Genomic DNA, 25420 nt, shown 5'->3' with positions numbered 1-25420 from the left:
TCGACAAGGTAAGAGTTTAATAATGAATTTTAAGAGGTATAATTGCCAGTTAGTTTTTGAAGTCATACTCAATAATATTTTTTATACTTATCCAAGTTGGAGACTCTTGGATTAGTGTCTAAGTCCATAACTATATTTGGTATGTACTTGACCCGACTCGGCATGGTCCATTTGGGTTGCATGGCATCGGAACATTTGGATAATAGTTTGTGAGAAGAGGACATTTGTGACATATTAATATATTAGAAGTTCTAATAACCAAGTCATGCAAACCAAACTCATACCCTCCTTATCAATCTAAGCAGCTGACGCAATGGTGAAAATCGCTGGAGCGACAATCGGGACCAAAATTTTACTTAAAGGAAGAAGCCAAAAACCGCGTTCTAGAAACTAACATAGACCATGTGTAAAGCTCCGATTTTATCACTACCAGAAGGAATCAAAGACTTTGCGGCCTGCAGTGACGCATTAAACCAGGGCTTGGGATGCATGTTAATACAACGAGAAAAGGTCATCATCTATGCCACAGGACGGTTAAGGACACACAGGGCTGATTAGGTCACTCATAACCTAGGATTGCGAGTAGTAGTAGTCACCCTAGGGACCTAGAGGCACTACATCTACGACACAAAAATGTACAATCTCCACCGATCATAAGAACCTAGAAGGCAAGAGTAGTAGGGCACATTATTCCATGAACCGGATTTGGACGTCGAGGTTGTTAGATTCGGAGACACCATCACAAACGAAGCACACGAGAACTCGCTACTTCGCTCATCCAGGCTCGGACGAGAGGTATCTAGACCTCAAAGGATGATAACGACGGCCGAATGGAAAAGCTGACATCGATACGTATGTGGGCAAGTGCTCGACTTGTGCTAAGGTCAAGGTAGAACGACAGGAGTTTTCGAGTTTCCTACAACAAATCTGGGATACCCGAAAGGAAGTTGAGCAATTAACCATGGACTTCATAACCAAGTTACCGCGCACTTCCTACCAAACAAAGAAACCGACAAAATGGAGAATTTGACATGAACGTAAACCAAAGGGACATACGACTACATGGTGTGCCAATATCCAATATCTCTGACAAAGATATTAAATTCATTTCGCGATTCTAGTAGCCCTTATGGGGACTAGGCCGATAGGAGTGCGGCCTATTACCTACAAACCAAAAAACGTTGTTCAAACCTTAGAGACCTGCTAAGAACTTGTGTGGTGACTTCGGTAAAAGAGTGGGATACCCACTTATCGTTCCTTGAATTTTCATAAAACAACAACTATAACTCTAACATTTAGGACGCTCCATTTGAAGCTCCTTACATCCGCAAGTAAAGAATCCCCTCTATGCTAGGTCGAAGTGGGTGTCATGTGATTAGCTTAGAGACACATCCCTGGCCCGGGAATCATAAGAGAAACTACATAGAAGATTGACCACATCCGAGGGCAATTAAATACTTCCAGAGATAGACAAAAGAGTTATACGAACAACCAACAAAAACCTTTGAAATTCCAGGTCGAAGATCAATTATTATCATAAGTCTCGCCCTGGAAAGGTTTGATACATTTCGGAAAATGTAGGAAATTGAATTCAAGGTATATCGGGCCATCAGAATCCTCGATAGGGTGGGCCCGGTAGCATCACAAACTTCAAATACTTCAAGAACTCAAAAATGTACACCCTACATTCCATGTGTTAAACGAAGGAAGAATTTGTTCGACGAAAGTTTCCACTTTGTGGAAAAACTGATAGAAATCAAGTTGCATCCTTGTTGTGAAGGTCCATTGGGACGTAAAACGAGGACCCGGGTTCATCTATGAATGCGAAGACCAGATGGAACAAATATACTTGCATCTTTCCCCAACCCTCGAAGTCCCTGTCAAAGTGCTAATTTTGGGACAAAATTCCTTCTAACGGGGGGATGATGTGACAACCATCAATTTCTGGTCAAGTCAAAGTCAAATAAAGTCAACAAGTCAAACCGGCCAACTCAATCAACCCTTGTATATTAGGGTTTACATCGTGTTTACAAAAGTACAACACGCTATCTTTATGCAAAGTATCACTTTGAGTCTTCACGTGTTTAGAAAATGTAAACCCTAATCAGGGTAAGTGATGGAACTACTTGATAGAGCGTTATCTCACACCCCTCGGGGGAGGATAACACTCATAACAAGGCTTAATAGGGTTTGTGAACCTTGCATTTTGAAGCCAAACACTCAAAAAGGTCAAAAACATAGTCCCTCCCAAATCTCTTGCAAAATCTCTTTTAACTTTTTATAATCATTCGGGTCATCTTGACACTTAACTCAGTGAAAAACCGCTCGAAACAGGAAGATTCCTTGGAAAATAGCCTTATAGGACCGAAGTCCCTATTAGAACTAAAACTATGAAGAAACGAAATTAATAGGACCAAAGTCGAAGACCAGAGAACCGAAAACTGCATAAGGCAGAAACTTCAGACAAGACAGAACCTCGCAGACCGAACCAAGCCTCGCCTTCGCTTCTTTTCCCACTCTTGCCTTTGCTCATTTCCTTTCTCACCTGCGAGATCCTCCGGCCGAAACCCACCTTCGCTTCTAAGCATGTTAGGACCGAACTTCGGTCCTAAACTCAGAATTTTGCAGTTTCGCTTGGTTTTCCCGGTTTTCAACCACTTTCGCGTTTTAAGCCCGTTTTTCATGATTTTGACGTGGGATTTTCACCTAAACTCATATTTTGACATATAAGACCCTAAATATCCATAATTTTAACTCATTTTTGGGGAAATCTTTATCTAAGAATAAAATCTAGTGGGTAAGATATTGATGTGGAGTGTTGACTTTACCTTTAAGTTATGACACAAGCAATCCTCCACACCCACTCCATGGCCATACCCAGTCACTATTCATAACTACTTAGTCAATTATTTTTCCTTTCATCCTCTTTCTTCAGCATATGAGGGTGATGAAGGCTGGAAATCTTTACTTCTCCTCCTACATTCTTTACACTTTCACCAAGAGTCAAACCCATTTCTCTCTCTCACTTTCTATCTCTAAACTCAAATTTGAATGTTGTTCTTGAGCACTCTCCTACAATTTTCGTAAGTAACTTCATCCTACACTTGATTATCTTACACCCCTTCACTCAAATCATGGGTTACATAAAAAATATCATCATAATTGTTGCTACATCTTCAAATCTTCAAGCATCTCCCAAGTGTTCTTGACATGGAAACTTCTCTATTCATCATCCATCCTAAGAAATCACTCATGGTGAGTTCATACCCCTACATTTTCACATTTTCCTCAAGTTTTAGGGGGAGAATACAAGTTAAAACACCAACAATATAAGTAAACTCAAACATCAGCTTTCAACAGAAAAATTAATGTTCATTCACGAACTGTTTTGAACATCTTAAACTCTTTAGTTTTAAAAACTGTATCAGGTGCAAATATTTCGGGTTTATACCTTTAAAGTGACTACTTGCACATGTTTATATGATTTTTCTACAATTTATGGTGATTTTTACAAAACTGTCTATCACTGTAGCTATGAAATTTGACCGGTCTATGAATATGGACATTTTCATACAACTTAGAGACACTAAAAATCATAATAAAAGTTATGAACAAACTAGACACATTTTCTAAACTCTTAGAGTTTATGGATTGAGTTTTCAACTTCATATGATTTTGTTTTGATTTTTCCAAAACAGTGTAGAAATGTTACAAACCAGTTAACAACTTACAACTTTCATCACACTTTGTAACATGTTAATCAAAGTGTAAATCTTTGATGACCTTATATTTTACATGTGTTTTTTTGTTTTTTTATAATTATATAATAGAAAATACTCACTTATTTTTAAGAATCCTTTATCATTACAAATAATACAAGATAAGGCACGATAAACATAGTATTATTTTTGCTATACATTCAACTTACACAGGAAATGTTTCATTTACATTTTAAACATTTTGGATAAACTATAATAGGTATAGTTTATGTTTCATATACATTACAAACAATTGTGATAAACTACAATAGGTATAGTTTATGCTTCATATACATTACTGTCACACCCCAAAACCGAGAACGGCGGAAACGTTCTGGTGCGGAGGACGTCATGTAATGTATCACAACAATGTAAAGTAGTAAACAAGCAACAACATCATCCATTGCATTAATAGTATAATTTTAATTACAAGTGTGTTCTTTTATAGTATAAGACAACATAATGAATAATCAAAATAAAAGAGGAGTCTTGATTTACAAGTCTTCACAAAACCTGGTCGTCGTACATGTCTATTTGTGACTTGAGAATACAAGTTATTTTGAAAGAGAGTATCACCAATAAAGCTGGTGAATTTATAAGTATTAATGTGTCTTTGATTTGTAAAACTGTAAAGTAAAGACTTGTAAACATTCGGTAAAAGTTTGTATAAGTATGAACTATTTGAAAGTAGTTGAAAGCGTTTGAACACCCTAGCAAATCCCTATGATTCCTATTAGTATAAAAAGTAGTCTTCTACCAAGACCTATCTGTTTTGAAAGTAGCCATCCACCAAGACTAGACTGTTTTGAAAGTAGCCTTCTACCAAGATGTAACTGTTTTGAAAGTAGCTTTCTACCAAGACTAGACTGTTTTGAAAGTAGCCTTCTACCAAGACTAGACTGTACGCCTATTGATATTATTTTCTACCTCATCGATTATGTGAATGTGGCACATGTTAAAGGTATTAATAATATATTACCCGGATTTTTAATCCTTTTGCAATTGTCGTATGCAAAGTGTATGTACTATAATATTTGTAATAAGTGACTACTTTGTACTGATTTTCCTTAATTGAGGGTTAAGGTATAATGTGATTGCTAGAACCCGTACTATACGCTCTCTATAAGGAGATTCTTGGAACCAAACACGAACCTGTATTTCTACAAACTGTGAACATCCACATTACCATGATCATGTATACCCAATATAATAATCACAATGCAGAGTGATTCATTGGTATACTTAGATACTGAACTTGTTCCATGCTATAGCACCTTGTTATGTTAGCTCTGTTATTGTGTATTGTAAGTGTAATCGTGTAAGCGTATCTATATAAATTTATTCATGTAAGCGTATATATGTAAACGTATTCATGTAAGTGTATCTATGTAAATGTATCTATGTAAACGTATTCATGTATGCGTATTCATGTAACATGTAATGTATTAGTATAGAATCATGAATGAACTGACTCTTGTTTGATTCCTTGTACTTGGAATGGTAAATAGTATCCCCTAACTACAACTATTATAGTTACTAGTGACGTACAAGTGTAACCGGGGGGTACACCTCCGCTACCCAAAGGTAATGAACTAACTCGGGGAACCTTTTATACCTATATATGTGTACATGATATATAATTTATATTTAGACGAAATTTGGACGAGCAACTGATGCCTTAAGGCCACATCACAACGAGGAAAAGTAACTAAACCGAGCTAATCGTCCTAAGTCCTTTAAACATTATTTATATAACTATACATATCTAGCCATGAATGTTACAATATAAAATCATAAAAGAAGTTTTGTAAAACCTTTGAAAAGTTTAATACTAAGAAAGGATGAGTTGATGTCAGTTTATAAAACGATTTGAAAGAATTTTGTTTGATCAAACAATTTAAGTATAAGGAAAACCTTTGTTTGAAAACACATTTGTAACAGAGTTTGAAAGGAAACTTACAGTATGTATGACAGTTTGATAAAGAGTTTTAAACATGTAAAAACAATTCATAAAGTCATTTGAAGAAATCTGTTTTGTAAAACAGTTAACGTATAGTAAATCCATTTGCATGCTAATTATTAATCACATGTGATTGATATAATAACTAAACACGATTCAACTTGTATTCCCCCCCCCCCACCCATAAATCATTTATAAACATTTAAAAACATTTAAAAGGTTAATTAAGGGGTATGAACTCACCTGCAGTGAGCGGATCGGCTGGAAGTGTTGGACAAGTGTTTGGTGTCAAGTGAAGACTTAGGCACACACAATGATCCTAATAACATATGAAGACATTTTTATAGATATAATTAGTGATTATAACACTAATTAAACATGTATAAACATCCTAATGTGAGGAAAACACTTTGGTCAAAGTGTTAAGAGGCCATTGGGTTGCGACAAAGGAGTGCAAGGCCTTATACAGGAGTTTATGGTCAATGGACCATGTTTGTTGGAGTTTATGGTCTAGGGGAGTTTACTCCTGACCATAAACTCTCAATTAGGTCACCAAATGAGGTTTAAAACTATAAATACTTATGTGTTTAAGTGCTCCAAAGTTTAAACAAGAGGCTAAGTGAGTTTAAGGTCCAAAAATGACCTTAATTTGTGTTTACGGCCTGGGGACCACTTCCCCGTGAGTTTACAATCGTAAAATCATGTTAATAAGTACCAAATAGAAGATTGAAGTCCCTAACTCAATGTTCTAAGGTCCCATGCTAATATCCAAGGCTTACTAAGGTGTTAAGGGCATCAAAACACTCTTTGGGGATATTTACAGTTTTAGGAGATTCCTAAACCGTAAACTCATAAACATCGGGGTTTTTAGTTTTTTCAGGTGCTACACTCATCAAGGAGAGGTTCCATGCTAAGTCCTAAGCATAAGGAAGGAGCTAGGGCACACTTTGGCACCCTTTTTAGGGTTTGCGGCCTAAGAAGATATTAGGCTGTAAACACCTTGTTCTTGTGATTCTTTGGTGATTTCCTTGATATATTGACATGTAATAAGCTTTAATACACTCTAGAGTAGAAGTACTTACAATTTGGGATGAAAGTTTGAAGATCCTTGGGAGAGAAAGCAGGTTTTCTCTAGTTGAAATGGAAGAAATGAAGTAAAAATGGCTAAGTGCCATATATAGACTCCATGGAGTTTACGGTCCAAGAACATCATTTGGGTTGTAAACTCTAAACTCTTGGAGTTTTGAAACTTCTAAGATACACAAGATGCCCTGGAGTATACTGTTGGATTAGTGTCTAAATCCATAACTATTTTGGTATGTACTTGACCCGATGGTGCATGGTCCTTTTGGGTTGCCTTCACCAAAGCAACTTGATTGGAGAAATAAATAAAGAGAGAGACAGAGAGAGAGAGAGAGAGAGAGAGAGACGTTATTATGATTTATTAATATGTTATAAGAATAATATATTAAAGGAGAAATCATATTTATTTAATTAATATTGGTCAATAATTAATTAGGAATTAATTTTGTGATCAAGTGTAATTAATTAAACTAGAGGGGTTGATTTGTAATTATGTGATAGTTACAAAATAAGGTAAGGATTATCTTAAATATAGGGTGAACGAATTTAAGGAGATAATGCCTTAGAATTCGACTAGGATAAGGGTTTCTAAGACTTATCTTATGGTTACTTGGTGGGCAAGCAACTAGATAAGGATAAGGACTAAAACCCTAATCTTTACACCTATATAAACCCCCTAAGGCTCATGAATTCGTCTAAGCCTTCCCAAGAATTCCTAAGGACGAATTCCTACCTCTCTCCTCTCTCTTTATACCTTCTCCATTTGCTCTTGGTGTTTGTAAGCCATTAGAGGAGTGACACTTGTGACTCTAAGCATTCCAAATTCAATTCAAGGTGGAATTGGGATTGTTATTGCTACATAACAATCAAGGTAACATCTTAAACCTAATTATATGTTAATATCGATTTCCATATGCTAGAATTAGGGTTTATAGTCTTGGATTCAAAGCATGTACAATAGAGAAACCTAGATCTGAGCATTAGGGTTTGTATGAGCACATAGGATGTCTTATGACCAAAACCCATCAGTGGTATCAGAGCCTAGGATGGTTTCAATTGTATTGATGCATTGTATATCTGAAAAATTCAATTTTTGGTGTTCTAGAGGCTGGACTCGCCGAGTCCATAGCTAAACTCGCCGAGTCCAGGGTGACTCGACGAGTCCAGGCTTGACTCGACGAGTCAACTCGTCAGATAGTGCTTATCTCGGGATTTCTTGCTGTTTTTGCATATGGATAGTTACCTTATCATGTTAGATCAATATTAATCCGATTATATGATATATTTGACTATATTTTTGATCTAATTGAAGATATTTATCAATTAATAAGATAATTGTTTCCTTGTAAGATAATTTATTAATTATTTTGAGTAAATTGATAAATTGTTTTGCAAGAAAGCATTAAATAACTCAAATATGGATAATTATGTGATTAAATGTTAATTTGAATTATTTTTTATTTGATCCTTGTTGTTATGAAAAGTTTCATATTTTCCCCTTTAGGTTTTATAGTTTAAATTTGAACCCAAAAGTTTTGAAGTTTTGAAATTTAAATAGTTAAAACCCTAATGTTTTGAAAAAGGTTTCAAAACTTGCCCTCAAGTTTTGGAATTTAAATTTTGATTAATAGTTTAATTGTGATATATATTTAAATTCTAAACCCTAATGTTTTGAAATGTTTCAAAACTTTCCCTCGAGTTTTCGAATTTAGATGTTGATTAAAAGTTAATTAGGAATGTTAAATTCTAAAACCCTAGTAATGTTTTGAAAAGTTCAATTCACACCCTTATGGTTTTATTAATTAATTAAGGTGTATAATTAAAATAGTTTTAATAAATCCATAAAAGTTTAGGTTAACCATTTAATTGAATTAAAAGTGTAATTGTTGAAGTTAACCACCTAATATTTTAAAAGTGTAAAATGCACCCTATACTATATATAGCATTAAAAGTCTAACATTATATATATATATATATATATATATATATATATATATATATATATATATATATATATATATATATATATATATATATATGAGTAAAAGTGAGTCTTACCGTCAGTAGACCTCATTCACGAAGCTGGTCTATAAGGGGTGTTTAAGGAAATTGTCTATAATATGGCGATTGAATGGGTATCCACTCTTACCCACCGCACTCTTGACTAGTGGAGGGTTGTTAGCCGAATGGTAGGATAGGATGAAACCTTCCATTATAAGTATAATGAAATACAAAGTAACAAAATGTTTTTCAAATTCCCAATCTTAGTTACTTTAGGCAAAAGAGAATTGATGCAATTCCATGAAGTTACACTTTGTGCCCTTCCAAAGACGTTAGTGGAGCGTGTGTGGTTTACCAGTACACTAAATGGTTCTAAGCAAAGGTAGCAAAGGGTGACTCAATGTTTGTCATAGTTCGGTAGAGCGTGTGTGGTTTACCGACACATCGAATAGGTGACTGTAACATGTGAGGGCACCATGTAAGTTTGCATGGTTATTCACACCCGCTCTGTGATCCTCGGCATCCCAGTCACAAACGAGAGGGGCATATCGAGATTTAAACATACCATTGAAATGTTCAATGAATCTCAAAGGATCTAGGAGTTTTCATAGATTTAAAACATAAATTTCTTTTTCGTTTTGCATGGTGGAAATTAGTGAATTGTCATTCACTTACCTTCAAATATTCTGCAACTAGATTACGGCATCCCTTTTCTAGGTTGTAGCGTATTGTGTTGGGTCCTAGCTTTAGTATCTCATTTGGGTGATTTACTAAGGACTCAATCAATCAATCAAATAACTTGAACTTGTTTCTCCCGTTTTGTAGATGTCACAGTTCGACAACCATGGTCTTCCCAAATCCCGTGGAACAAGCATTCCACATGAAGATGGTATTCCACAATTTGATCGAGGAACAAGAAATCATGCTTCACTTCCTCCACCTCCACCAATTTTTCTCCCTAACCCACAACATCGATGAATTGAAAGGTTCAATATCACTAAGGCCCTATTGGAAATGAAACATGAAGATGGTAAATCCGTGTGTTCCTACGTTCTAGGAATGAAATCACACATCGATAGGTTGATAATGTTCGGTGTGTCATTCCCGAATGAGTTGGCTGTAAATTGGGTTTTGCGGTCGCTTCCTGAATCATATAATGAGTTCAAAAGAAAGTATTATATGATGGATCATGATGACAACCTCATTGACCTAACTTACATGCTCATTGCTGCTGAATCAGAAATGATTTGGCGAAGCAATGGAGCTTATTTGTTGGGAAAGTCGACCGACTATGCTTCCGAGGATGTTCTAAGAGAAGCGACCTGCGTTTGCTGCCAAGAAAAATGGGCCTTGGATAGAAGTCTGCTCCAAGAGCCTGAAAATTCCAAAGATGGGAGAGTCAAAGAGTATGACTACGCTTCAGGTAAAATCCACTATCTAACTTCGTTAAGTTCCTATTCATTGATACATGATGTGATAAAATTGCATTTGAATGTTTTGCAGGATCGGTGAAAAGAAAGGAAGCTTGATAAGAGAGAAAGATGAATCTAATCACAAGAGATGGATCTCGATCGCATGGACTTGAAGATTGGATTTTGAGCTTAGATAGTTATGATAGAGTTGTTAGAAATTTTCCTTTTACATAGTTTTCAATAGATTTTGCATTGTAAGGACAAATGTTTTTCCGCTGCTTTTATAAATAAAATAAATTTTGTTTGACTTATTTATTTATTTGTTTACTTCCTTGCAATGAAATCGTTATGAAAATTGATGTTTACATATTTCTACAACGAATGGATATGATTCTTATTTATGTAAATGTCGAGAATTTACCAAATAGGGAGAGTTTCTCATCGCCCAAATTTCAATTGGATAGAAATTTGGAATCACGCAACTTGGTTGCATGATGAATGAGAAATTTCATATTTGGAAATTAGACTAATTCGTTGACAAAGTGTCAAGTGAAGGACTATGAGATCGAGCACACAAAGTTGTGTGTTGATCAAGTCCACCATAAGAGTAATAAAGATATTCGTCATGATTTACTAAAGGTTTAGTAAATATGATTATACTTACAAGATTAAGTGTAATTCTGAATTGATTAAAGGGTTTAGATCAATAGTAGAACGAATAAGAAGAATCAAGTAGGCAGAAAAATAAAAGTTTCTCCATTCTAAGAAGAAGGGAGAGTAGCTTTTATGCTTTATGATAGGTCTTAATGATTAAGAACCATATCTCAATTGATCCTCTAAGTGAGTCTTAGTACAATTGTATGTTTAAGAAGAGGAATCAAGGATTGAAGAAATGGTTAAATCAAGAAGTCTATCATACTTCGTTCCAATAACAAGTCTTAAAGTTAAGATTGTGACAATGAGTGAAAAGTATTAAAGGTTTATAACATTCATCAAATGTGGAAAGTTGTGATGTTTTGAATAAGTCAAAGACCGACTAGGACCAATTTATGAAGTGTTTTGATAAAAACTACACTAACTCTTGAATATTTGTTTGTCAAGAAATGTTTATTGACAAAAGAATCTTATATGTCAAGGAGTCAGTGGGAGTCTTAATGGTCTGGAAAGGTTTCAAGAAAAAATCAAATAAACCTTATTGATCATCACTAGCACACGAGTTGAGTTTTGCAACCTATCGTGTTAACATTATTTTGTTTTTGTGTTATTCCAATTAAGTTAATTATGCATGTGAGTTCTTTGAGTTCTCATTTTGAACGCATAAAAGGCAAAGCACCTTAATCAATGAAAGGTACATTGATAGGAAAGGGTAAGCTACTTAACTACTTGGAAGACGTGGTGGGCAGCTCTGCTACCATAATGCAAGAAATAAAGGTTAAGAAAGTTCAGTCCATATGAGTTTGAATTTGTCATAAACTTTGGTTTTAACAAACTCACATGGATAGGAACAAATACACCATTTAAATCTAAGTGCCATAAGATATCCTCCTTCATGAAAATGATTGTGAGGAAATGCTTTCACTAAGAAAGATTTTAAGAAGATAGTGATTGTAAAATTGCATTCTCGAATTCGATCATGGTTACGGTATCCCTTTCCATAATTTGAATTGTGAGGTTTGGCAATTAGTCTTAAGTGTTTAGACACACATATGAACTATATAAGGAAAAGGTGTATAAGTTCAAGAAGCATTGATAAAAGATAATCAAAGCGCTAAGTATTAGAAACATGAACTTAAGAAATTCAGTAAGTATTGTTTTTTCTGAAAGTTAAGCTGTTTCTGAATACATGTCAAAGCTAGTGGGAGCATAAGTGTTATGTTTTTATATAATCATCATGATAGTGGGAGCATAAATTTTATGATTGTATGATTATTTAGGCACGTATTGCAAGTTGGCAATATTAATTATAGAAAACAAGAGTTATACCTTGCAAAGTCGTAAGGATTGTAAAGTTGCTTTGCTATAATTAAGGGATTGAATATTATGCTTCATTTCAAATCTAAAGGCTTAGTTTGAGAAATGTTAATAAATTTAGTCAAAGATACATAGTGTGCTCTTAAAATTTCGATTATGATTACAGAATTCCTTTTCACAATTCGAATTTTGAGAACATAGAAAATAAAACATTGTGCATCGTGTCCCATACGCTTCGGGTATAGGATCGATTGAAAATGCTTTAATGTTTGACCATTCTAAAATTTTCCAAATGTCTAGCGCATTTAGAGGAAAAGGGACTAGAATCGGTTTTGACTAAAATAATTAAACAACTATGAAAGGACAATCCAAAGTTCGACGAGGATTGGTTGCTTGTGAGTAGTTGGAAGCATGGTATTGAATGGACCATATCGACATTATTATGATTAGACAAGATTCTATTAAGAATGAGTTGTCAAATGGAAAATATGGAAGCGTGTCCATATTGGGAATTGAATATTGAAAATTTATGACTAGATTAGAAAATTTTATGCAAAAGGATGTTCAAAGGAATGTACTTTGAGTGAGAGACATCATATCTAAGGAATTGTCTTGTAACAATCTCCGTTAGAGGACTTTGTAATATCATTGGCAATAGACTTTGTGACTTTGGTGCAGTAACATTATGAAAGGATCGTTGCATAAAGTGTTAGAATCTAGCATAATCTATAAGTAGAGAAAATTTGATATTCTTACACTTATGAAAATGGATTTGGAGTTGTGAAATGAGAATGATTGGAAATGTGTGCGATTTGTCTATTCCACAAAAGTAAGAACCATAGGTAAACATTGTGTGCATGCTAGGAGCATGGGACAAGTGTAATCATTCAAGTAAGAAGTTGATTACCCAAAACGACAAATAATGAGTAATCGATATGGTGATAAATAAAAGGAGTTTTTTTATACTCAAAGTTTTGAGGCCATATGGGATTAGTATTATTCTTGTGTTTCACTTTGCATGTTTTGACTTCCAGAATAATTGAGTTTATTAAGAATAATCGAATTATTTAAACGGGCGATAGTCATTCATATGTTGGAAGTAGATATGAATGAAGATTGTCGTGAATTGGTGTGTGGATTGTCTAAAAGAGTATTAGACATAAGCAAATGTTTGATGCAGCATTCATGAGTGCTTATGAATATGAATTTGAGCATTGGATTAAACCCACGCTCACTTGGATCACTCCATGAATTGTATCACGAGTGATTGGTGAGACGATAACATCTTATATTCTTGAAACCAAGATGTGTGAGTTGTATCTTGCTAATCGGTTGCACATTGATAATATGTAAATGCACTAGTAACTTGGTGTTATAAAACATATTGTTGTGTGTGATTTGGTTAGTAAGTGCAAGCAAGCATTGTATCAAAGTTTATCCGTTCCTTTTATCCAAGGTAGGATAAAAGCGATATCTTTGGGCCCCTCGATGGTTTAGTGACGACAAACGTAAATGCTCGGCCGGGCTAGGGCTAATTTGATTTGTTCAATTAGTCTGTCGTCATAAATCAGAAATCGAGAAGTAGTACAAAGAGAATGATTAGAAATCATATCTCGTATGATATCTAGAATGGAGGAATATATGATCCCTTATCTAAGGACACACGTATCTGATAGGATCAGAGTTGACAGCGGATTTAGAGAGCTATGATTGCAGATCAGGATCTGAAGTCATACACATAATAGTTAGTAGACTTATTCAAGTGGGAGACTGTTGGATTAGTGTCTAAGTCCATAACTATTTTGGTATGTACTTGACCCGATGGTGCATGGTCCTTTTGGGTTGCCTTCACCAAAGCAACTTGATTGGAGAAATAAATAAAGAGAGAGAGGTTATTATGATTTATTAATATCTTATAAGAATAATATATTAAAGAAGAAATCATATTTGTTTAATTAATATTGGTCAATAATGAATTAGGAATTAATTTTGTGATCAAGTGTAATTAATTAAACTAGAGGGGCTGATTTGTAATTATGTGGTAGTTACAAAATAAGGTAAGGATTATCTTAAATATATGGTGAACGAATTTAAGGAGATAATGCCTTAGAATTCGACTAGGATAAGGGTTTGTAAGACTTATCTTATGGTTACTTGGTGGGCAAGCAACTAGATAAGGATAAGGACTAAAACCCTAATCTTTACACCTATATAAACCCCCTAAGGCTCATGAATTCGTCTAAGCCTTCCCAAGAAGTGCTAAGGACGAATTCCTACCTCTCTCCTCTCTCTTTATACCTTCTCCATTTGCTCTTGGTGTTTGTAAGCCATTAGAGGAGTGACACTTGTGACTCTAAGCATTCCAAAGTCAATTCAAGGTGGAATTGGGATTGTTATTGCTACATAACAATCAAAGTCACATCTTAAACCTAATTATATGTTAATATCGATTTCCATATGCTAGAATTAGGGTTTATAGTCTTGGATTCAAAGCATGTACAATAGAGAAACCTAGATCCGAGCATTAGGGTTTGTATGAGCACATAGGATGTCTTATGACCAAAACCCATCATATACGTCCTATGTTTACCTGTTGAAGGGTTAAAGCTCAGAATGCTCAAACGGACACCGAAGGCGCTAAAAGGTAACATAAATGAGCTTGAATTTCTTTGAAGTGTTTGAATGTACAGGATATAAAATTTCAGGTTGTCACATCATCCCCGTGTTAGAGGGAATTTCATCTCGAAATTAGAATTTAGGTAAGGAAGTAGGCATGAATAATCGAGCAAGGAGGTGGGGCTACTTCCTAATCGATTGGTTCTTGTGCTCCCAAGTGATTGAGGGTCCTCTGTTGGTATCCCAACGAACCTTTACTAATGGGATGCAGTTTTGCCTTGATCGCCTGAATCCTCAGTCTGTGATTACTACAGTTCTTCCAAAAGGCGAGGATCTCGGTTATCTCGATCTCGTCGAGTGGGATTACGAGAGTCTTGACGGAAAGGTACGTTTTCAAGTTAGAGATGTGAAGGTAAGATGTACGTTACTGAGTTTTCGGTGTAGGTTGGGTTTGCGAGCTACAGGGCCGATTCGGGTAAGAATCTCGGAGGTCCTAAATCTCTTGGATTTAGCTCTCCATGCTTTCCGAAGCGTATCAATGCTTCCCAGAGTGAGACTTCCAAAAGGATTTTCTCTCACTTGGGATTCCAAGGTTTCTCCCTCTTGCTTCTCTTCTCAGTCAAGGGCCACTCCCTTCTGAGTCAAAGTCGTAAGAGGTTCCATAATTCGTGAGCAGTTCTGAATGAACTTACGATGGTAGGTCAGCAAGGCCTAGAATTTGGCGAATTCCATAAGTGTATTCAGTGCTGGAAAATTCTTGACGGTTTTGATCTTTGGAAGGGTCCTCAAGAATTCCCACATCACTAATAGTGTGTCTTAGGAATTCGACTCTTCAATTCTAAAACTCGTATTTAGAGAACTTTGCGTAAAGCTTCTCTGATCGTAATGTTTTTGTGGTTCGTTGTAGATGCTCTTTATGATTTCCTTCTTACTACGAGAGTAAATAAGTAAGTCATTTACAAGGACAATAACGAACTGATCCAAGTAAGGATGGCGTACCCTATTCATTAAGTTCATGAATAGTATGGGCGTATTGGTCCAATCCGAGGAGTATCAGTATGGACTCGTAGTGTCCGTATCGAGTTTGGAAGATTGTCCTTGGGACACCCTTCACTAACACTCGTAACTGGTGATATTCGGATCTTAGGTCCATTTTTGAAAGGTACATCATTCCTTGCGGTTGGTCAACCAATTCATCTATGCGAGGCAGAAGGTAGCGATTTCTAATGGAAGTCCTGTCGAGGTCTGCACGTTGAGGACTTCTCAAGGTGTTACTCATTCTAGTACTTCTCTCGCTCAAGCACGCTTAACTGTGGAGTTCTGATGCGATCCGGTGCATTAGTGCTGGTATGATCACAACCGTTGAAGTCTATCTTCTTGAAGAATAATACTAGAGCTCTCAAAGGTGAGGAGCTTGGTCTTCTCATTCTATTGCTTTGTAGCCGTTAAGTTGTCCAGACGGTTCTTGTATCTCCGTTGGTGTGTGACTGTAGGTCATTCGGCTTACAGGAGTCGTATTGGGTTCTAAGTTTGTTCGAATGATGATGCGAGCACTTGTAATCTTGGGCAGTCTTCGTCCTGAAGTTCATATTAGAAGTCATACATGGTTCATCAATTGCATTCTCATGTATACGAGTCGTATATAATTAAGATTGAAAAGGTAGTCAAATAAATGCTTCCTATTTAACCTCACATCCCAACGAGGAAAAGAGTTAAACTGAAATCATCAATTCCAAAACATGTAGAACCTTGATTATATACCACCCCTTTGTATACATTCTTCAATGATAGATCAACCGTACGGGTCTTTGGATTGAACTTGACATACTGTACGAGTGGTACCTCGGGGAGGTTTGCTGAGGTTTCTTCGAGAAGGCTATGAAACATGAGGTACTCCATGCATAAGTACTTCGGTGTTTTGGAATGACGGCTCCGCTAGAAAGACGTTTTCGGAGAAGGAGATGTGCGGACTAAACTGATATTGTGCGAATCGAATTGACTCGAGTTGTATGATAATATCGGACACACTTGAAAGTAAACACACTTGATTTGAACATAAGGCGTTACAGACAAAACACAATAGTGCAACCTTTAACAGAGTTACAATATTTTAGATTTACCTCAAACACCCCCAAAAAACACACTCTGAAAATTTCGTTTAATTTACTAATAAAAACCATAGTCGATAAACTTCATATAAAAATCATAAGCAATGTATCTCAAAATATCATAACAACTTTCAAGTATATCAGAGTATAAACATCCCAGGTTGAACAAATGGTGTGTGCACTGCAATCTTCCCGAGCTCCTCTTTTGAAAACTGAGTACCTGAAACCAAAACTGAAACTGTAAGCACGAAGCCTAGTGAGCTACCCCAAACTACCACATACCATACAATAACATAGAAACAATTATTGGGCCTTGCCCACTGCATCGGACCGAAGTCCAGAAACTGCATCGGACCGCAGTCCGGAAAGTAACCAGGGCCTTACCCTCTGCATCGGACCGAAGTCCGGAAACTGCATCGGACTGAAGTCCGGAACTAACTGCATCGGACCGAAGTCCGGAACTAACTGGGACCTTGTCCCCTGCATCGGATCGAAGTCCGGAACTAACTGCATCGAACCGAAGTCCGGAACTGACTGAATCATAACATAGCATAACATATCAACTAGCATGAACACATATATTGCATACTGCATCGGAACAGAGTCCAGAACACATAACACAAAACATGCTTGAATCACAAAGACATCAAGCACCCTAACTACTACACCGGACCAAGGTCCGGAACTAACTGAACATAGCGTAACATAATCATATCATATAACATGAACACATATGCTGCATATTGCATCGGACCATAGTTTGGAACACATAACTCATACCATGTTTGTATCACAAAAACACCAAGCATACTGAACTACTGCATCGGACTGTAGTCCAAAACTACTGCTAACTAAACGGGTAGGCATTGTGGCCGTAGACCCGTTCCTACTCGAAGGAAACTCACCTCACACTGCTGAAGTCCCGTAGACACAATCCCACGTTGCTAAAGTCCCACAGACTCAACCTTAGCTGCTGGATGACAAATTCCCGAACTGTCAACACCAAAATAACACCTAATTAATAATTGGGTTCTAACACATAACTATAAATACATGCTTTGGATAATTACTACATTATCCCTAGCTTGGCTTTCCCAAGCCAAAGGCCCAATCCATAGGCCCAAAGTCAACTAGGGATCAAAGCCCAACATATGGCCCAATTTTCCAAATTGGGCCCCAGCCTCTACATGGACTTCCCTGAAGGCCCAATTGATCAGTCCAGTCCAACATGTCTCATTCTAAGGGCCCAATATCACACAACCAGCTAGGCCCAAACTATGGCCCATCTATGGCCCAATTTTCCAAATTGGGCCTAATCCTTCATATGGACCTTACTCTAAAGCCCAATAAATTATTCTAGTCCATTTGCTTGTTATTAGATTGCCCAACACAAAGCCCAAGTGAAATTAGGGTTTCACATAAAATGATAACTAGGGTTAAGTGTTTGTTACTTAACCCATTAAGGACTTCACACACTAGGGACTTAATCCATTAAGTCCATTATTGCTTAGATTAATTTTTGCCAATGATTATTCTTTAATATTCACTTATTAAATAATTCTTGTGTGTGTGTGCTGATAATTTCTCAAATATTAGGATTTTCTCAATTAGCCCATTAAGGACTTAGTCCATTAAGTCCTTTACTCTACTAGATAAATGGCTTGGAATAGTTTGGGCTTAATTCACAATCCAATCCCAATGGCACACTGATAGCCCAATTAGTCTAAGGCCCAATACTTATAATTATGGTTTTCCACCCAAACATGGCCCAATAGGCCCAAAACCAATCTCTAAGCCCATTAGGGTTTTCTAGCGAGGCACCACCCACTACCACCTCGGGTACTGGTGGTCGATGGCATCTCACGATGGCGGCCACCACCTTACGGTGGTGGTTTCTATTATTTTTATTATTATCCAAATTAATTACAATTACAATGTTTGATCAATACATAACCACACACACACTAACACACTAACTAACACACACACAACCACACCATGGTGGGCGATGGTGGCTTGTGGCGGCAGCCACCACCGCAATGGCTATTCTCGACTTTCCGGCTAGACAAAACACAACCACTTATACTACAAATCTCATACTATACTCCAGCCACCCACCTGTTGGCTCAAGGCGGTGTCAACAAAGGATTTTCGAATGGCAGCCACCACCTCACGGTGGTGGCGGCGGCTTCTTTCAGTTCCCCGCCAAATAGCAATACCCTAATAAGCCTTTCAAAAAATCTGGACGAAACCACCTCCCGTGGTGCACAGTGATGGCATCAGCAACACTATCAGCGACATCAACATCTCTAACGACTGCAACCGCCTCGCAAGCAACCGGCAACAGTGGCGGCAGTCGAGTGATGAGCTCCAAAGCGATAAGAACAGTACCGCTAACAGCCGAATGTGGCTGCGAATAGCGATAGAAGACGAAGAAGAAGGAGGAATGACGAGGTGGCAGCGGCGCCATAGCTTCTTTTAGGGTCTTTAACGTCAACACAAAGCTTCACGGTGGCTATCTTTGACGGCAACGGAGGCAACATCGATGAATGACCTCGCCGGCAACAAAGGTTCTCTGGTGGCTTGCTTGATCGGAGAGGCTCAAGAGAATAGGGAGGTAGCGATTGCATGGAGTATCAATGGTGACGGTTAGAAGAAGGCATGAGGGTGGAGAAGTTGTCGGCTGGGTATACACTCCCTAGGGTTCGGGTTTTGGACGATAAGAGGCTTATATACCAGTCCAAACTAATTACTTTCCCATAATTCCATTTATGGTCCCTTCCCATGAAATCCATTCAAATCTAATCCCAAATGTTACCCTTTAGCCCCCAGCCAATTAAAACCTCTTCAAAGGAGTTCAAAACTTACAAATCAGCCCCTCCTCCACAATTTATTCTTAATTTGAATCCAACACTTAAACTTTTAGTCCCTAACTCCAATAAACCTTTTCAATTTAAATTCATTAATTACCAAGCGCACCCTAATTTATGTAATTATGACTTTTAACTCCTCAAAACTAACGCCTCGCTCAATTATTATTCATTTTAGGGCTTCTATACCTTTATTTATTTATTTTATAAATGGGGTGTTACAACTCTCCCCCACTTAAATTAGATTTCGTCCTTGAAATCATTCCTTTTCATTCCATTCACTTCAAACCACTCTAGTAACCTGATCACCATCCTAGGCACATCCTAGCCTTTCTAGGGTAACTGTAACCAACCCTCGAGACAAGATCACATCTATTACGTCTGATATTTTCTGCCTTGAGATGGTCTGATTCCCTAACAGACCACTCATACCAAATTATTATCGATGAAACCAGCCTACTTATCTCTCAACTGACTACTCAACTTCTGCTAGCAAGAAAATTCCCACTACAAAACATGTTCACAAACCTAATTATCCCTGTAGATCACTTATACTTGGCCAATGCTCAGCAGTTTCTGTTGTGAGTGACTTGTCACTTCCCAATAAACTAGTTATCATGTCTGTACTTGCAACTTAGGGCACAATTACTAACATTGCCCAAGAGTTGTAACTGCCTGAAACACTGAACTGTCTGAACATTGAACTGCCCGAAACACTGAACTGATTGGTTCCATGCGTCGAATCCTGATGTCACCAAAACCCAGGCTAAAAATGATTGTTACATGACCACTGGTAGCGTTATGTCATAAATAACCTTAAGCAGTCCACTGCTTCCTTGCTCTCTTCTCTGTAGTGGCGCTTCTACAGTCTTATCACTGGCTTAACCAAGTCTAATCCATCTGGGAAATTCCAAAATCCAATCCGTGGATTTCCATATCCTCACTCCTACACCCGAACTGGTGGGTACTATTGTTCTTCTCGCATCCTAACAGCGTACTCACGCTATCTACCATCCTAGTGAATGCTACGGCTACACCCGCAGAATCACAACACTCTATCATTGTCTGGCTGCTCGTGAATGCTACAGCTACACCCGCAGACTTACAACACTCTAACACTATCTGGCTGCTAGTGAATGCTACGGCTACACCCGCAGACTTACTACACTCTTAACACTATCTGGATGCTAGTGAATGCTACGACTACACCCGCAGACTTACAACACTCTAACACTATCTATGCTAGATCTTACATGCGCTTGACCCGCACTCAATTGAACTCATGTCCTGACTGGGATCCCCAACCGGATTCCCTAAAGCTTGCTATTAAACATTCCGAAAACGCGATATCATATTTGGCAAGTTTTTTTTCCAAACTTCCATCTCACACTCTCCTCGAACCATACAGCCACATGGGTTGTCTTCCTTTCATACAAGCATGCAAAACTTATCTTAGTCTCAAAACTGATCCTGCTTCTAAATCCTTGGGCGATTCTCCCCTACTTTGATTCAGCTAATGCCTTACAGCACACAAAACGGGAAGAATTCCTGATCTTTCTCACCACCCATGACCAATCTGCTAGAAACCACGCTTACCATTGCTAGTGTTCAACACCAGCTAATCCAAAAGATCACACAGCTTATAAAAATCTAAATAAATCTCCAATAATAACCCGCTAGACTCAAGAAGCTCCGAATCTCAATTGGAGACCTCAGAATCTCCCACTGCATCATGGCCTCTATCTTGGCCGGATCGACTGGAATATCCTTCTGGTTGACAAGGTGCCCAAGAAATTTCGCCCCGTGCAACCAGAACTCACAATTGGAGAACCTTGTGAAAATTCTCTCCCTCCTCAAAGTCTTTAGCACCCCCCGCAGGTGCTTCTCGTGCTGCTCCTCAGTCTTGGAATAAACCAAGATGACGTTGTACTTTCCCAATCCCATAATCTGAGGGATTGCTTTATCACAATTCACTAATGCTTCTCTACATGCAATTGGCATATGAAATCTCTTGAAAATATAATTCAGACACGAACCGAGGATAACACAGGGTTACACTTACTCAACCCTTGGAACAAAAGGATCCCTTGTGCAGTTTCTCGCAAGTGCTGCACCGATCCTGACCCCGCTGGCCTCTCAGAAGTTGATATGAAATCTATGGTCTCCTCCCGAGACCCTTCATTATAAGCAACTGATCTACTTCCCTCTTAACAATGTGCTCTAAGTCAATATTCCGCTCTTGAGCTCTAGAAGTCATATCATTCAAGGTCTTGCACCCTGAGATACTCATGATCTCCCTGCTATCATTCTACAATATATTCTGATAACTTACCTTCTTCACTTCCTCATCTGCTACATACTGTGGTACCAATATAAACTCTTTCCCGAAACTTGGTAGTGATCTCTGCCACAGTCTTAGTGGCCTAGTGGAGATCTAACAACTCTTGCGCCAACTGATGCGCCTCAATCGCCTGGGCACACTCTGCCCAGAATCTGGTCTGGAATTCATCCCATGACATAGCATCAACCACGTCCTCCCTCAACTCACTACCAACCTCTTCCTATCAATCTCGTGCTCTATCCCTCAGGAGATACGAAGTATGTCAGATCTTGTCTCCTTTCGAGATAACGTATGGTACGAAAAGTGTTGGCAACATCTGCCTACCATCTGCTGCTAACAATGGGGTACCTAACCCCCATGTCAATCTGAAGCCTCACAAACTCTTAATTCCCAAAACATCAATGTACGGGTCTCTATCATGACTGTTATCTCAGTGCAGAATGCAATCGGCCTCTCATCAAAAATCTCTATAATGCTCTCCTTGATCACACTGAGGATCATAGGAGTTTGGTCAATGATATTGCACGAAATTCTCATATGGAATGAACTCCCTCATCTGATCATCAATCTGCCCGGCTCTAGAGTCCAAGCATGATCCCTCGTCGATGCCAAAGTTACCATCTGGTCTACCATGTAGCGCCACCATACTAGGTACTATATACCATCACTATCATCACAATGCTCATCCTAACTCGAGGGATCTCACACACTACAAGTTCCCTGGGTTCATCTCAGCCTTCTTTGATTCGAGTACTGATCCTCTGCTTTCATTAGTACGGGCCCATACTACCTTCCACATCTATCCATACTTTCCTCAAGTACTGCCTCGACTCCACCAAGTCACTTCTACTACTACTGATCTCTGCTACTCTCATCCTAGGCTTGCCCTAGGGAAATCTCTGACTCTACCCAAACCAGTCCTCAGTTGCTGAAAGGCCCCCTTGTAATGCCAATTAGCCATTAGTTGAATACCATCACATGTGACAAGGCTCGGATAATCCTTCGAGTAAAAGACTCGTCCCTACAATGGTTAGACTCAAACAAGAGCTGCGCAATAGGGCCAAATCCAACACTCTGAGATTATTCAACCCTGATCACATGTGACGTAAAGTATTCACCTAATGGCTAACTCCCACACTTAGAGTGCCACAAAGCACAAAGCAAGCATCATTCAGACACAGGAAACCACTCAAGCAATTCTATTCTCATGAAAAGAAACTGTACTAGCATATAATGCTAAGTTCATACTATCAGGCAAAACCTAAACAGGCTATCTTACTACTCTCTACTCAATACTAGCATGCAATTCTCATAAAGCTGGAACATATAAAGCAAGCACATAAGGCATCCTCTTCGATCCATAGTCCTATTCTAGCATGTTGTTCTACTGAAACTGAAACTGATAATCATAACATAAACTTGTATGGGTAATTTGGGAGTACTTACTTGAGCTCAGCTGATTGCATGGACCACACCCTTTTTCTATCTTCACAGTTCTTCTCTTTCTAGAAATTCTTTTTGCGTTTCTAAAACTCTTTTCTTTTAAAATTTCTTTTTGCTTTTCTAAAACTCTTTTCTTTTGAAAACTTTATACCATTTCCTTAGTTTGAGTTCAGACACACTCGGGAGTGCACCCGAATCCCTCAAACCAAGGCTCTAATACCAACTTGAAACACCCTAAAACACACACTCTGAAAATTTCGTTTAATTTACTAATAAAAACCATAGTCGATAAACTTCATATAAAAATCATAAGCAATGTATCTCAAAATATCATAACAACTGCCAAGTATATCAGAGTATAAACATCCTAGGTTGAACAAATGGTGTGTGCACTGCCTAGTGAGCTCCCCCAAACTACCACACACCATACAATAACATATAAACAATTATTGGGCCTTGCCCACTGCATCGGACCGAAGTCCAGAAACTGCATCGGACCGCAGTCCGGAAACTAACCAGGGCCTTACCCTCTGCATCGGACCGAAGTCCGGAAACTGCATCGGACTGAAGTCCGGAACTAACTGCATCGGACCGAAGTCCGGATCTAACTGGGACCTTGTCCCCTGCATCGGACCGAAGTCCGGAACTAACTGCATCGAACCGAAGTCTAGAACTGACTGAATCATAACATAGCATAACATATCAACTAGCATGAACACATATATTGCATACTGCATCGGAACAGAGTCCAGATCACATAACACAAAACATGCTTGAATCACAAAGACATCAAGCACCCTAACTACTACACCGGACCAAGGTCCGGAACTAACTGAACATAGCGTAACATAATCATATCATATAACATAAACACATATGATGCATACTGCATCGGACCATAGTTTGGAACACATAACTCATACCATGTTTGTATCACAAAAACACCAAGCATACTGAACTACTGCATCGGACTGTAGTCCAAAACTACTGCTAACTAAACGGGTAGGCATTGTGGCCGTAGACCCGTTCCTACTTGAAGGAAACTCACCTCACACTGCTGAAGTCCCGTAGACACAATCCCACGTTGCTAAAGTCCCACAGACTCAACCTTAGCTGCTGGATGACAAATTCCAGAACTGCCAACACCAAAATAACACCTAATTAATAATTGGGTTCTAACACATAACTATAAATACATGCTTTGGATAATTACTACATTATCCCTAGCTTGGCTTTCCCAAGCCAAAGGCCCAATCCATTGGCCCAAAGTCAACTATGGATCATATAATATCCCGAAATATCAAGAGTAGAGTTGAAGGGGCTAAAAGAGTAAGTTGTGAAAGAGTGACTCGACGAGTCCATGGATGGACTCGGCGAGTAGATTCGCGAATTGGTCGTGTGTGAAGTTGCCGACTTGGCGAGTCAGTGAGATGGACTCGGCGAGTAGGCGCTGAGTGGAGAAAACCCTAATTCTCGGGGTTGAGCCTAATATAAACATCATTATGTTTTCCTCCCAGACTCTTTATCACCCCTTGAGCCCTAGAAAACCCTAAATCACGGAGAAACACCATTGTTGAGTGGATTGGAGCTTGGAGAAGTAATTGTTGAAGGAATTTTGGGAGATTGAAGGCTTGGAGCAAGGGGCTTTTCTTGGATTCGAATTACATTGCAGTTGGGGCATCACTTAGAGGTAATATCTCATTATTGAGTTGTTGTTATGTTGTTTCTTCATTTTGGGGTTTGTGAGAATTTGTCTATGGATGAAATGGGAAGTCTAGAGGTTAGATATGAGGTTGCTACCTCAGATCTGGAAGGGAGAAGAATCAGAGAGCATGAAAGTCCCTGTGTTGGAGTGTT

The 25420-nt window shown here is 38.2% G+C and overlaps 1 pseudogene; it reads right to left on the bottom strand.

Moving 5' to 3' along the window:
* Window positions 1-16043: 16043 nt before the first annotated feature.
* LOC145007629 (5S ribosomal RNA) lies at window positions 16044-16162 on the bottom strand (annotated as a pseudogene).
* Window positions 16163-25420: the final 9258 nt, after the last annotated feature.

This window comes from Lactuca saligna, chromosome 7 (genome assembly GCF_052625555.1).
Source record: "Lactuca saligna cultivar CGN05327 chromosome 7, ASM5262555v1, whole genome shotgun sequence".
NCBI classification, from domain to species: domain Eukaryota; kingdom Viridiplantae; phylum Streptophyta; class Magnoliopsida; order Asterales; family Asteraceae; genus Lactuca; species Lactuca saligna.
This window is presented reverse-complemented; position numbering and strand designations above follow the sequence as displayed.